We start from the raw sequence: 12,986 nt of genomic DNA, 5'->3' as shown, positions 1-12,986 counted from the left end.
GGTGCATGCCTGTAATCCCAGCAGGTGGGGAGGCTGAGACAGGAGGATAGTGAGTTCAAAGCCAGCCTCAGCAACAGCGAGGTGTTAAGCAACTCAGTGAGACCTGTCTCTAAATAAAATACAAAATAGGGCTGGGGATGTGAATCAGTGGCCAAGTGCCCCTGAGTTTCAATTCCTGGTACCCCCCCCAAAAAAAACTTATTATAAAGGTAAAATATGCTCATTGTAAAAATAATGCAAAGAATACAGAAGGCATGGGTAAAAGTAAAACTTGCCCCATGCCCTGTTTCTACTTCCCAGTAGTTGCCACTGCTACCTGCATTTCTTGTCTAGCTAAGCACATCAATAAATATAGCTTCATTTCTTACACAAATTCAGAGTGGATTCAGAGTACTCACAAGTCAGAAACAAGGAGTGGGAATTTACCAAGAAAGTTCACCTTGGAAGCCTGGAATGAAGGTAGGCAGTTGGTAGAAATGGAAATTGAGGATTGCAATCACATAATTGAAACTATTTAACAGAAACCAGGCCAAAGTCTAAACATCCCCCTTCCCAATTGCACTCATCTATGCTGGAGATGATTATTGCCATTTCCTCCTACCTTGTTCCTTCTGAGCCTTTGGATTATAGTCAACTAGAAGCCTTCTGCAGAATGAAAAAAGAGTGGAAGATTCCAGGCTAGAAAAGCCACAGACAGCAGATGAACACAGAATGTTGGAATTTGTCAGTGTAATGCTATAAATAAGAATGCAACATTACTACTAGTGTCTCTTCTTCCAGAAACTCTTCTCTAAATATCCTTTCTATTCCACCCTCCTGGCTGTGTAGGTATGCCTTCTTACTGTTCTCACAACTTCACCACTACTGTGGCACTTTTCACATTGTTTATGTTTGTCTGTTCATGTATTGGTCATCTTCTCTGAACTGGGAGCTCCTGCCAAGACAGAGACTTTTTTTTTGTATTTCTAGGGTCCAGCTCAGCACTTGGTCCACAGTAGTCATTCGGTGAATGTTGATTTGAACAAATAAACTCATTCAAAGAAATGTTTCCTGAAACTGCTTCTTACTAATCTAGTCAACCAATGAAGCATCATAGATGGAACTACCAAATATCACAACATCTTTGGCTTTCTGGTGCAGATCCACATGAAGACTCTCACATGATACAGCTGAAATTCTTAAGGCCAGATAGGACTTTGCATTGGAAGCTTTAAAACGTGATGTCTGGCTTTGAAGATGGTGTATAACTCTAATCATTTACTGTGCATTGGTCTGAGTAATGGAAAATAATCACTCTTAAATCATCTTCCTTTAAGTGTGATATTTAGGGTGACATATTGGTTGGTCAACGCTAAAATATATATGACTTTTAGATTTTCAGACCACATGAAAATGTCTGAAAAGAAACATTTAAAAAAATGACTAAGTATGGGTTATATATTGAAGCACTTTAAAATTGTTTTCTGCCATATGATTAGAAACAACCTGAATGTTCATCAATAGGGGATTAAATAAATTATAGTCTATCATTCATACCATGGAAGGTAGTAGTCCCCTGTTATACACAGGGGATAGTTTTCAGCACCCCTAGTAGATATCTCATACTGTTGGATAGTACTTGTCTGAATCTACATCCTGTTGCTGTAATAGAATACCTGAGATCATGTAATTTATAAAAAATAAAAGGTTTCTTTTGTCTCACGAATTTGGAGAGTGGCAAGTCCACAGCTTCTGTCTTCACCACTGCTGTGGCATTTTTCACATTTTTTTTGTTTGTTTCAAGGACAGAGTATTTCAAAGGGTATATTGAACTTTCCATTTGTATTCTAATTACTCATTTTAACAATGCTTAATATTGTCACACACAGTGACATAAAACACTATACACAGAGGAATGGCTGCAGACTCATGCTGCTTCAACTCATGGCAGAGAGGAGAAGTGCAGCAGGCACATTTGGAAGAGACAGAACATAATGAGTAACCTTGCTTTATGACAACCCACTCTTTTGACTACTACTGTCCTGTGGCAGCAACAACTCACCCACATGAGGAAAGGCCTTAATCCATTCATGAAGGCTCCTCATTCATAATCAAAACACCTCTCACTAGGCCCCACCTCCCAACACTGTGCTTTGAGGAATTAAAGTTCCCACACATGAATTTGGGAGGATACACTCAAATGAGCACAGAAACCTAAAATACTATGCATACATACTAATGATAAAGTTTAAGTGATTAAATTAGGTCCAGTAAGAGGCAAACAACCATAACTAACAATAAAATAGAACAATTATAACAATGTACTATAATTAAATTATTTAAAACTTATAAATATTTATTTTGGTAATTTTCCATCTAATATTTTTAGACTATGATTGGCTGTAGGTAACTGAGACTATGGAAAGTAGAACCCTGGATAAGGGGAGACTACTGTAATATGTTGTTGTAAAAAAGAAAAAAAAGGATTTTGTTGACATGGAATATTCTCCAAGATATATTGTTAAATAAAAAGCCAAAGATGCAGAAGGATGTATTGTATTCTATATGTAAATGGATGAAAAAGAATATGTATTTGCTTAAATGTGCTCGAAAACAGTCTTGGAAGACACATAAGAAATTGACAACATTTGTTGACAATGGAAGACTGGGAGGAAAAGGGGAGAAGAAGACTATTTTGTATCCTTTTATATCCTAAAATAGATTATTTTATATCTTTATTGCATACTATTTTATATCCTTTACAAATTTAACCTCATAAAGGAAAAACAAATCATGTTAAGTATCATACATAATCAAATATGGCTGGAAATACAAACTGAAAGGGTAAAGTTTCTAAGCCACAAAGCCTAAAATTACAATGTAAAGGACCAGGCATTGTAAACCTGCTTCTAAACTGCAAAGCCTGGGTTAAACTCCTGAGGCAGTTAAGACAATGCCCTACTGGTCATTTGGTTGTTTAATAACTTAGGGCTCTATGTAGCCCGGCATGTAGGCATCCAGGCCCCAAAACCAATCAGTTTGAATGTGTACCCTGCTTAGAAGTGACCAATCACCCCTGCTCAGCCTGTTCCCGCCAATGAATGTACTAATCAAGTCTAAGAATTATTGTTTGATTTTCCCGCGGTGTATGGTGATTTGTTAAAAGAGACTGTGATGTATGCAAAGCCCCCACCCTCCCCAAAAAGTGTACTTAAGCACTGCTCAACCCCTGCCCGGGGCTCTGGGCTGCTCTCCTTTCTTGAGTGGGCACGGAGCCTCAGCATGCTGAATCAATAAATCCCCTTCTGCCAGTTGCATGAGTGGTCTCTTGGTGGTCTCTTTCTCCAACGCTTCGCCGGACCCTTACAAAACCATATCTCAATAGTAACCCTAAATGTTAATAGCTTAAATGCACCAATCAAAAGACATAGGCTAGTAGAATGGATTAAAAAAAAGACCCAACAATATGCTGCCTACAGGAGACTCATCTGATAGGAAAAGACATACACAGACTGAAGGTGAAAGGTTGGGAAAAATCATATCACTCATACAGACCCCGGAAGCAAGCAGGAGTGTCCATACTTGTATCAAATAAAATAGACTTCAAGCCAAAGTTAATCAAAAGGGATAAACAAGGACACTACATACTGCTCAAGGGAACCATACACCAACAAGACTTGACGATCATTAATATATATGCCCCAAACAATGGTGTAGCTACGTTCATCAAACAAACTCTTCTCAAGTTCAAGAGTCTAATAGACCACAACACAATAATCATGGGAGATTTTAACACACTTCTCTCACCAATGGACAGATATTCCAAACAAAAGTTGAATAAAGAAACCATAGAGCTCAATAATACAATTAATAATTTAGACTTAATTGATATATACAGAATATACCACCCAACATCAAGCGGATACACTTTCTTCTCAGCAGCACATGGGTCCTTCTCAAAAATAGACCATATATTATGTCACAGGGCAAATCTTAGAAATTACAAAGGAGTTGAGATACTACCATGCATTTTATCTGATCATAATGGAATGAAATTGGAAATCAATAATAAAATGAGAAAGGAAAAATCCTACATCACATGGAGATTAAACAATATGCTACTGAATGAACAAAGGGTTACAGAAGACATCAAAGAGGAAATTAAAAAATTCTTAGAGGTAAACGAAAACTCAGACACAACATATCGAAATCTCTGGGACACAATGAAAGCAGTACTAAGAGGAAAATTCATTTCATGGAGTTCATTCCTTAAAAGAAAGAAAAGCCAACAAATAAATGGCCTCACACTACACCTTGAAGCCTTAGAAAAAGAAGAACAAATCATCAGCAAATACAGTAGAAGGCAAGAAATGATTAAAATCAGAGCTGAAATCAATGAAATAGAAACAAAAGAAACAATCAAAAAAATTGAAAAAACTAAAAGTTGGTTCTTTGAAAAAATAAATAAGATTGATAGACCACTATCCACGCTAACAAAGAGAAGAAGAGAGAGAACCCAAATTACTAGCTTGCGGGATGAAAAAGGCAACATCACAACAGACAATTCAGAAATACAGAAGATAATTAGAAATTATTTTGAAACCCTATACTCTAATAAAATAGAAGATAGTGAAGGCATCGATAAATTCCTTAAGACATATGAACTACCCAGATTGAGTCAGGAAGATATAAACAACCTAAACAGACCAAAATCAAGTGAGGAAATAGAAGAAGCCATCAAAAGACTACCAACCAAGAAAAGCCCAGGACCGGATAGATATACAGCAGAGTTTTACAAGAACTTTAAAGAAGAACTAATACCAATACTTTTCAAGCTATTTCAGGAAATAGAAAAAGAGGGAGAACTTCCAAATTCATTCTACGAGGCCAACATCACCCTGAATCCCAAACCAGATAAAGACACCTCAAAGAAAGAAAACTACAGACCAATATCCCTAATGAATTTAGATGCAAAAATCCTCAATAAAATTCTGGCAAATCATATACAAAAACATATCAAAAAAATTGTGCACCATGATCAAGTAGGATTCATCCCTGGGATGCAAGGCTGGTTCAATATACGGAAATCAATAAATGTTATTCACCACATCAATAGACTTAAAGATAAGAACCATATGATCATCTCGATAGATGCAGAAAAAGCATTTGACAAAGTACAGCATCCCTTTATGTTCAAAACATTAGAAAAACTAGGGATAACAGGATCATACCTCAACATTGTAAAAGCAATCTATGCTAAGCCTCAGGCTAGCATCATTCTGAATGGAGGAAAATTGAAGGCATTCCCTCTAAAATCTGGAACAAGACAGGGATGCCCTCTATCACCATGTCTATTCAATATAGTTCTCGAAATACTGGCCAGAGCAATTAGACGAAAGAAATTAAAGGCATTAAGATAGGAAAAGAAGAACTTAAATTATCACTATTTGCGGATGATATGATTTTATACCTAGAAGACCCAAAAGGGTCTACAAAGAAACTATTAGAGCTAATAAATGAATTCAGCAAAGTGGCAGGATATAAAATCAACACGCATAAATCAAAGGCATTCCTGTATATCAGCGACAAATCTTCTGAACTGGAAATGAGGAAAAACTCCATTCACAATATCCTCAAAAAAAATAAAATACTTGGGAATCAACCTAACAAAAGAGGTGAAAGATTTATACAATGAAAACTACAGAACCCTAAAGAGAGAAATAGAAGAAGATCTTAGAAGATGGAAAAATATACCCTGTTCATGGATAGGCAGAACTAACATCATCAAAATGGAGATATTACCAAAAGTTCTCTATAGGTTCAATGCAATGCCAACCAAAATCCCAATGGCTTTTCTTGTAGAAATAGAGAAAGCAATCATGAAATTCATGTGGAAAAATAAAAGACCCAGAATAGCAAAAGCAATTCTAAGCAGGAAGTGTGAATCAGGAGGTGTAGCGATACCAGATTTCAAACTGTACTATAGAGCAATAATAACAAAAACAGCATGGTACTGGTACCAAAACAGGCGGGTGGACCAATGGTATAGAATAGAGGACACAGAGACCAATCCACAAAACTACAACTATCTTATATTCGATAAAGGGGCTAAAAGCATGCAATGGAGGAAGGATAGCATCTTCAACAAATGGTGCTGGGAAAAACTGGAAATCCATATGCATCAAAATGAAACTGAATCCCCTTCTCTGGCCATGCACAAAAGTTAACTCAAAATGGATCAAGGAGCTTGATATCAAATCAGAGACATGGCATCTGATAGAAGAAAAAGTTGGCTACGACCTACATACTGTGGGGTCAGGCTCCAAATTCCTTAATAGGACACCCATAGCACAAGAGTTAATAACTAGAATCAACAAATGGGACTTACTTAAACTAAAAAGTTTTTTCTCAGCAAGAGAAACAATGAGAGGTAAATAGGGAGCCTACATCCTGGGAACAAATCTTTACTCCTCACACTTCAGATAGAGCCCTAATATCCAGAGTATACAAAGAACTCAAAAAATTAGACAATAAGATAACAAATAACCCAATCAATAAATGGGCCAAGGACCTGAACAGACACTTCTCAGAGGAGGACATACAATCAATCAACAAGTACATGAAAAAATGCTCACCATCTCTAGCAGTCAGAGAAATGCAAATCAAAACCACCCTAAGATACCATCTCACTCCAGTAAGATTGGCAGCCATTATGAAGTCAAACAACAACAAGTGCTGGCGAGGATGTGGGGAAAAGGGCACTCTTGTACATTGCTGGTGGGACTGCAAATTGGTGCGGCCAATTTGGAAAGCAGTATGGAGATTCCTGGGAAAGCTGGGAATGGAACCACCATTTGACCCAGCTATTGCCCTTCTTGTACTATTCCCTGAAGACCTTAAAAGAGCATACTACAGGGATACTGCTACATCGATGTTCATAGCAGCACAATTCACAATAGATAGACTGTGGAACCAACCCCGATGCCCCTCAATAGATGAATGGATAAAAAAAGTGGCATTTATACACAATGGAGTACTACGCAGCACTAAAAAATGACAAAATCATGGAATTTGCAGGGAAATGGATGGCATTAGAGAAGATTATGCTAAGTGAAGCTAGTCAATCCCTAAAAAACAAATGCCAAATGTCTTCTTTGATATAAGGAGAGCAACTAAGAACAGAGCAGGGAGGAAGAGCATGAGAAAAAGATTAACATTAAACAGGGACAAGAGGTGGGAGGGAAAGGGAGAAGGGAAATTGCATGGAAATGGAAGGAGACCCTCATTGTTATACAAAATTACATATAAGAGGTTGTGAGGGGAATGGGATAAAAAAAATAAGGAGAGAAATGAAATTTAGTAGATGGAGTAGAGAGAGAAGATGGGAGGGGAGGGGAGGGGGGATAGTAGAGGATAGGAAAGGTAGCAGAATACAACAGTTACTATTATGGCATTATGTAAAAATGTGGATGTGTAACTGATGTGATTTTGCAATCTTTGTAATGGTTTGAATAACCAATAAAAAAATAATAAATTAAAAAAATAAAATAAATTTTAAAATAATAAAAAAAACAAATTTAACCTCATAAATATATTAAATGGTCAAAAATAAATGTGAAAAATAAAAAAGAAGCCACAGCCATTGGAAACAAGAAAAGGTAACAGTGATGTGACATGAATATTGAGGGACACAAGGAAGTAAGAAAGTGAATGAATTGGAGCTGGGCATGGTGGTGCACACCTGTAATCCTAGCAACTCAGGAGGCTGAGGCAGGAAGATCATGAATTCAAAGCCAGCCTCCATAATTTAGCGAGGCCCTATACAACTCACCGAGACTCTGTCTCTAAACAAAGCATAAGAAAGGGCTGGGGGATGTGGCCAAGTGGCTAAGTGCACCAGAGTTCAATTCCTGGTACCAAAAAAAGAAAGCCAATGAATTGGGACTAACAGAGGAATCAAAACAGAAAACATTGCAATTCAAGAAATCAGAGGTAAGAGTATATTTTCCCAAAAAGCATCCATCTCAGAGTCAATAAATGGGAAAACCAGGTGTAAGCTGGGAGGAATGATTATGTTCCTCATTAAAGAGCTGCAGTAGAAGCAGCTGGAACAGGTGGACCTCTCTCCCCTCCACTCCCTTTCCCCTGTAGGCCTTTGCTAGCAGGCCAAAGTTTTCTAGGGAATGCTGCCAGGGAGGGTGCTGAAACACTGAGACCTCCACCACAACGGGAACAGTAAAGCAAAAGAAAAACCAGCAGCAGTCGGGAGTGAAACCCTTTAAAGGGCTCCACCCCCAGAGAAAAGCCCTCCTTACCTTATCAGTTGTGGGGGTCCCTGGTCTTCCTGCCTCTCTACCCACATAACCTAAAGGGAAGCCAGCCTACTTGTTTACAGGCCCTGCCCACTTAAACAGAACCCACAAGTCTGCCCTCCCATTCCGGAGAGAGGTTTGTAAGGGGAAGCATATCAACACAATTGCAGAGGAAACCTATGCCATCTACCCATATTAACCAACATAGTTTTTCATTCATAAATATGACCAGATAACTAGGGATCACCAGACTTTTCAGGAAAACTGTTAACATTGAAAGCAAAATACTGAAATAAACAAAAGGAATTGACTCCTAGAGAAAAAAAGAGATGATTCAAAGAATGGAAGAAAATGTAAAACAAATATATTCTGTTCTGTATCACCAGAGAGGCTGTCAAGTGTCTTTCTTCCAGCTTAGAATGTTTTACAACTTCCCCTTCTATCCATGAAAAGAAAATTTAGTAATTTGACAAATATTTACTAATCTCTAACAATGTGTCAGGAGCCAAGGACTCTGAAATGTTTTTTTTAAAGACTTTGTCTCTTTCCTCTGGGAGCTGATGGTAAAGATGTCAGACAATAAGTTGTAATAAGTTCTAAGACACTGAAAAGGAATGGGTGAACTTCACTCTCAGGGGAGTCTACTCTTCCCCTCTAAGGAAGGTGAAGCAGGGGACTCACTAGTGCATGCATGCAGAGGTTCAAACTTTCCCTCTGAGGGTTTGAGTCTATGTCTGCTGATGTGGTATGGTGAATACCTGATATATTAAGCACAGAAGAGGACACTCTGTCAGTTGGAATGGGACCTTTCACTTTGACATTAATGGATAAGAGAGGAGGGAATCAGCCTGTGCACAGGGAGCAGCATCAACAAACAATGCACATTTATGGAAATAAAACTTGCTCAATATGCTTGATGTTCAAGTTAAGGACAGAAATGTGGGCAGGGGTCAGCTCATCTGTCATACTAAGAATTGAGACCTTATCCTCTAGGCAAGAATCTTCCAGATATATTCAGGAAAAATAGTCTTTGTGAAACCCTTTGTAGAACAACAACAAAAAATACTGACATATTTAACTCTTTCGCATATACTGGAAATCATTCTCCTTGCAGAAACTATGACTGTATTCTATGTTATCTATATAAAATCACAACCACAAATATATTTGCACCCAAAACAAGTTGGTAAATTATAATACATTTAAAATTTTTCCCTTGCTACTTGTTTGCTATAGATTAGTTACTAGCTGCCAGAAAAGCAGTAGTAAAAGAACAACAAAGATTCAAGAAAATTAGAAAGCACTCATTTTGAAAAAGCTATAAATAAATGGAAGAAAGACAAGTAGAATAGAGGAAGGGGAACAGGGAATGATAGGATGGTAGGTAGAGGGAAATACTGGGGACTGAAGTAGAGCATATTATATTCCATGCATCTATGATTATGTTTAAATGAACCCCACTATTATGTACAACTATAATGCACTAATAATTTTTTTAAAAAGGAAAAAAAACTGAAAAATGAGAATACGTATCATTAACTTAATTATTTCTGTGCAATAAGAAAAAGATGGTCAATATTTGATTTTGACAACAGGCACTTTCATGAACTCCATAGATGTCCCCTTTTCATGAAAGCAATGTTTGAGAATCTTTTCTAATGGGTTAGGCAGCTGAAGATTTTTAACTGGGGAAAACTCGATGGCCATCCCACTCTTTGTTGGGGAGAGAGAGGTATGGGGGTGTTGACACAAAGGCCATCTGATACAGAAGCAGATATCAGAAAATGGAGCTTCAGCTTGGGAACTAAGCAGGTAGCCAATTATGGCACCAAACTAGGAGGCTAGGTAGAAGAAGGATGGGAGAAAGAAGAAGCTTCAAGGATTGAAATACAAGCGGTGCATTCTGGAGCTATTATTCATGCTGAACACACCAGGGCACTATATCAATATGCTTCCTTGGGTCTGGGATAGAATCTCAGGAAGTCAAATCAGATTAGTTAATATGATCACTTAAAAGACTTAGAATTAACATTCTGCTGGTGGCATGGAAGATAGATGGGGTGAGGCAGGAAATAAATAAATCAGGATGATACAGTTTCATAAATTACAAAAGAAAGGATATATAGGCCTGGACTAGGATGTTTGCAAGGAGACATGGAGAGAAGTAGTGGTAATCAAGAAGATTTGGGGAGGAAGAAACCATTGAAATTGGGGAATTGTCTGGGTAAGAAAGATGAGGGAATCATAAATGACTCCCAGGTCTCTGGCCTGGGCAATTAGAAGCGTGGTGGAACCTGATTCATCAAGATACGGAGAACTTGAAGGGAGAAGTAGTCTGCGTTGGAAATGAGATAAGTCTGGGGCATCTCAAGTGTAAGGTGGATCTGGAACATCTAAGTAGAGATATTTAGTGGTAGCTAAACTTTCAAGACAGCAGTCTTTAGGATCTCCAAGTGGCCTATTATTTGGGCAATGGAAATATTATTAATCAGGACTTACAAATTCCCAATATTGAAGTAAGAAACAATATTTGAATGTACATAAGGGGAGGACCTTAAATTGGAAGGACTGTCTAAATAGGACATGTCATGGAAAGCCTGTAAAATACTGGTAAAAACAAGACTAATTATTTTACAGTATATACATATATCATCATGGTGTATACTTTAAATATATACAATTTGCATTTCTCAATTACACTTCAATAAATCTGGGGAAGCAAACAAGAAAAAAGTGTATTATGGTATAGATTTCAAGGGTGGTGTGTATTCAGAAGAGTAACAACAGAATAATAGGTCAATAGGATAATAAAGTGGTCACTAAAAATGAATTCTAAAAACTACGCAACTCAAACTATTATTGAGCTAATAATAGTAGGAGCAGTTTCAGTGGTATTTATGGGCAGAAGTCATAGTGAAGAAGGTTGGAGATCACAAAGGAGACCAGAAAGGTTAGACAACAACTCTTTCTTGAAACTGATCACACAAACAAATCCTGACATTGCATCTCTGTGGTCTCTTCAGCATCCTCTTCCTCTGGGCTTGGCTGAACCGATCTTCACAGGGACCTTGCAACTCTGATATTCTGTAATCGTATGAAACTGACTCTGGAGGAGGCCTTGAGCCCATTTTGGCTCTCATATTAATTTTCCTTCAGCAGTACTAAGGTCACTACTCTAAGAACTGAATCCTCTGACTTGACTGATCAAAGTTCATCATGTGCATTGAAGCTACCTACTTGGCAAATGTAGTGAAAAGCTAGCTGCACAGATCAGGGCCCAGGACAGGATGCTGGGGCGTGGGAGGGAAGAAAGCAGGTGCTAATTCCACAGAGAGCATGCCTATCAGAGCAGTTTTTACGTTTTCTATTTGTCTCTCAAAACAATTGTATAGGAATCACCAAAGCAATTTTATCACTTTCTAGACAAGGTTGGGATGTGGGCTAGGGAGTACCGCAACTGCATTTAGTTTGAAGACTTCTAAGATAGCACACAGTAGCCAGTCAGGAACAGATAATCCTACACACCTCAATGATTCAATTTATGGTCACAACTTTAGGTGCCTTTTGGGGGGCAGCACTGGGGATTGAACTCAGGGATGCTCGGCCACTGAGCCACATCCCCAGCCCTATTTTATATTTTATTTAGAGACAGGATCTCACTGAGTTGCTTAGTGCCTTGACATTGCTGAGGCTGGCCCTGAACTTGCAATCCTCCTACCTTAGCCTCCCAAGCCACTGGGATTACAGGCATGAGCCACTTGATGTTTGTTGTTCATATGTTTTTTTAAAACCACTGTAAAGAGTAGGCAATGATTTATAAAGCTCAAATTTTAGGCTAAATAATTGTTTAAAAAATAGGGATGAGAGCTACCTATTGCTGAACATGTTTCAAATCTCTTTTGTGTACATCTTTTTTCTGTCTTCACAACAGCCTATGGGATAAACAAAGCAGGTGCCCTCTTTGGGTCTGAAGAATCTGAGATCTACAGAAGTTTGTGATTTACAAAGTCCATAGCAATTTGTTGGTAGAGCAAGGAATAGAATCCAGGTGTCTCAAGTGCAGCCTATTTTCATTATTCTGAACCATTGTATCATCATTAGCAATTGAGACCTGCAACAGCTAAGCCAAGTTAATATTTCTGCTTTAATTTCTGTCCCAGAGTTTTGGCCTGATTTCCTCAAAGACCCTACTTAGCTCTGCCTTTGGACAAAGATAATATTGTTCTTGCATCACCTTTTTGCCTAAATTTTATTCAGTAATTTTTAGAACTCATTTTTTTTTCTTTACGCCATGTAGTCTTGACTTGCAAAGCTTCTGGGATTTTTATTGAGCTGAAAATGTAAAGAAATAGTCTTGAGAAGAAATCAGCCAGTAGCACACCAGTCACAAAATCAATCCAGACTTTTGTTGACAATTTTTTCTGTCTTCTTATACCAGTTTCCCACTTTATATTAGTAAGATTGAAATTGAAATGAGTCGATTGCTTGTGGATGAATTTGTCACTTTCCTTGAAACTGGTGAACCCAAAAAGTTAGATAGCGATAGGAAAATGCTGCCATTGTCTGTTAAGAAGTCTATGACATCTCAAGGCAAGAATGAATATATGGAAGAAGAAACTTGTTTCTTCTTTACTAACAAAAAGGAAAGCCTGGAAGTGAATGATATGGGTATAATTAAAAAAAAAAACAAAAAAC

Source organism: Urocitellus parryii, chromosome X (genome assembly GCF_045843805.1).
Source record: "Urocitellus parryii isolate mUroPar1 chromosome X, mUroPar1.hap1, whole genome shotgun sequence".
Classification (NCBI taxonomy): domain Eukaryota; kingdom Metazoa; phylum Chordata; class Mammalia; order Rodentia; family Sciuridae; genus Urocitellus; species Urocitellus parryii.
Note: the sequence above shows the minus strand (reverse complement) of the source record.